Source organism: Olea europaea, unplaced genomic scaffold (genome assembly GCF_002742605.1).
Source record: "Olea europaea var. sylvestris unplaced genomic scaffold, O_europaea_v1 scaffold980, whole genome shotgun sequence".
In the NCBI taxonomy this organism is placed as follows: Eukaryota; Viridiplantae; Streptophyta; class Magnoliopsida; order Lamiales; family Oleaceae; genus Olea; species Olea europaea.
Window position 1 is genome coordinate 546,093 of NW_019268308.1, and position 3,125 is coordinate 549,217.

The following is a 3,125-nucleotide window of genomic DNA, read 5'->3' on the forward strand; positions in this document are numbered from 1 at the left end:
GATATTTGTTAGTGATTCAAATTAGTTATAGCTTAATTTTGTGTTAATTATGTTTGTTAGATTGAAATTAGTGCACATTGATAGATTTGGAAGAAAGGAACGGAAACGTGCGAACATGAAGGAATTCCAAAGTTTGGGGACCAGAGTGTAAACATCCAATAGTTGATTTGGACCACAAAAAGATGATTGAAGATCATATGACATCATTTGGATGCAATTGCAGGTCAAAGGAATGAAATAATGTTGAAGCATTTTCACAAATCAAATTCTAACCAAAGAAGTTATGCGCCGGATTTTTAACCTCAATTTGAGAGCCATTTTTTGGATAGAAAATGTTCGAATTGAAAATTTTTCACTTCTGAAATAATTTTAGCTCTTTAAGTCGGCTTTCCAACGCCTTTTGAATCACATCAATCAGAGTTTGAAATAGAAGTTATGATCAAACTATCTAGAGCTGTTTAGGAACGATGCATGTCACATGGCACACGTGAGCAAACAGTGGAGCACATGCACCTCTTTTTCTCCAACCTAAGAGCAAAGTCATTGAACGACGCTCATGCAATGAAAATATGGCGTGCGAGCATGGACCAAATTTACTTTGACGGGCCAGTTTTCTTATTCTGATAAAATTAAACAAGGAAACAATAAATTTACATCCTATATATACCTAAACACGTCCAGAACGTAGGGAACATCCCTTTTGACCTGAAAATCATATATTCTACATATTTTGGAGGTGAAGAACGAGGCCACGCATGAAGATAAAGGTGGATTATATAAGTTTATGGAAGAATATTCATCCCTTTTCGAGATTCAAGCCAAGAAATTGGATTTCTCCACTTTCTTCATTATTTCTTCTTTTCGAGTGATGTCTTTCCAATATTTCTTGTATAATTTAATTATTAGAATGTTAAGCTAGTTTTTTTATTGTATTAGATGAATGATGAACCCTATTGCATATTTATTTTGATTCAAGACTATTAATTTAGTTATTTCTTGATTTTCTTGATTTATTTTGTATACTCATTGCATTATTTAATTGATTGGCCACCAATTAAATAATTAGTTACTTGTTCTGGTGTTGGGAGACACACAATGAGTTTAGAACGCGACAAAATCAACATATGTAGATAGAATTAGAAATAATCTTTATCACACATGCAATCACATAGATAACCTATAATTTAATGCATTTTTGTCATATGAATTCGAATTAAAAACAAGATCGATTCGTGATTAAAATAGACTTAATTTGTCTTGGAAAAGAGAATTAAATACATTAATGTTATCGATTGTCATGAAGCATGAAATCGACTATATTACGAATGAAGATTTAAAATAAATGGCAATAGAGGGATTCACGATTCCAATGAAAACATTTACATATTTGATAAAATATTTTTTTATTGTTTTCTTAGATTAGAATTAGTTTAAATAACAACAAAATCACTTTTTTTTATGTCACGAATATCGAAATTAGTAGTTACTAGTGAACTAGAATTAAACATTATTTCTTGTGGGACTATAACTCACAACTCACTTTATTATTACTTGTCAACGATCCCGTATACCTGCGGGTTTCACTCGAACAGTCATTCTTATTGTAAATTTTTTACACTCAAAATTCATAATATATATGGACTTAGAAAATTGTTTCAAGTTATTTTAAACTACACATTAATAAAGGAAAAATTGCAGGAGTAGTCCCTAACCTTTTTATTTTTTGCAAATCTTACCTTAACCTTCATTTTGTGTCAGTTGAGTTTCTAACCTTTCATAAATATACACCTGAGGTCCGTATGGACGAAAACCATCCAAAAAATCGTCAGTTGATTGAGAAAATTAACGAATCAATATTCAATAAAACTGTCTAAAAGACCATCCAAAAAGGTATCAACATCTAATAAAATTGTCGCGATAGCAGATAATTCAAGAAATTTTCTCAGTCAACTAACGATGTTTTCGACGGTTTCCGTCCAGATAATTCTCAAGTGTATATTTATGAACGGTTAGGGACTTTTGTCGGTACAAAATAAAGGTTAAAGTAAAGTTTGTAAAAAAATGAAAAGATTAGGGACCGCTACTACAATTTTTCCTTAATAAAATGTTGTATGCCATATAATTTATCATAATAAGGTTACTTGTAAGCAGTGCTGCTCACCAGCAGACCACGTGGCTATGGATCTCGGCAACATCTCTAATGAATTAAAATACATATGAAATTTATTTAAGAAATATGATACTTATGTCATAGATTGTCGATATGTAAGTACTTTTTACAGATAGCATTACTCAATTTACGATGAATACGTTGGCCAAATATCAATTCCATTGAAGCAAATCTCATCAATGATGCGCCACATAATAGGATTTTAAAGTCTTAGTCATTTAGCATTATTTGAAGGGAAAAATTGGTCAGCAATATTTTGGTGGACATGAAAATTTTACAAGTACTCCATACCATAATTTTTTTATTATTAGAAAATGAATCTTGAACTATAGAAATTAATTTTTACCAAGCAATAGTGTTTATTATTAGCTTATTTAAGAGTGATTTTTTCATCCAAAAAACTTGATTTTTTGACCGTTATTTCACTATTTCAACCGTAAAATTTGATTTCTTCTCTCATAAGTGGTTCCCACTTTTCTCCTAATGGTCACAAAATCAATTCTCAAAATCACTCTCAAATAGAGCCTATATAACATGTTAAATATGATCTTTGATCGAATTAAATCAATCTCAAGTTTGTTAAAGTTCCTTGTTGAAGGAGATAAATTCAAATTAAAATCAGTTTTGAATCCATCAAACTTGGATCAAATCAACCATAAATGAGCATATGGATGGCTAGAACGAGTTGACCTGTTCTTCACTCAACTCCACAAACGTGTTTTATAAATATCTAGGTTAACTGACTTTATACAATATTAATTACTTGTCAAGATGCATGTCATTTTTCTTCTTTCTCTTCCCAACACCACAAATTTTTGCTTTTTAGGAATTGACAATTACTTGCTAGTTAACAAGAAAAAAATGCATTATTGGAGGATGGGACTTTAACTCCTTTAGTTTAGTAAAACGGCTTACAGACTAATTAACACTTTATTTTTATTTTTTTTTGGGGCCG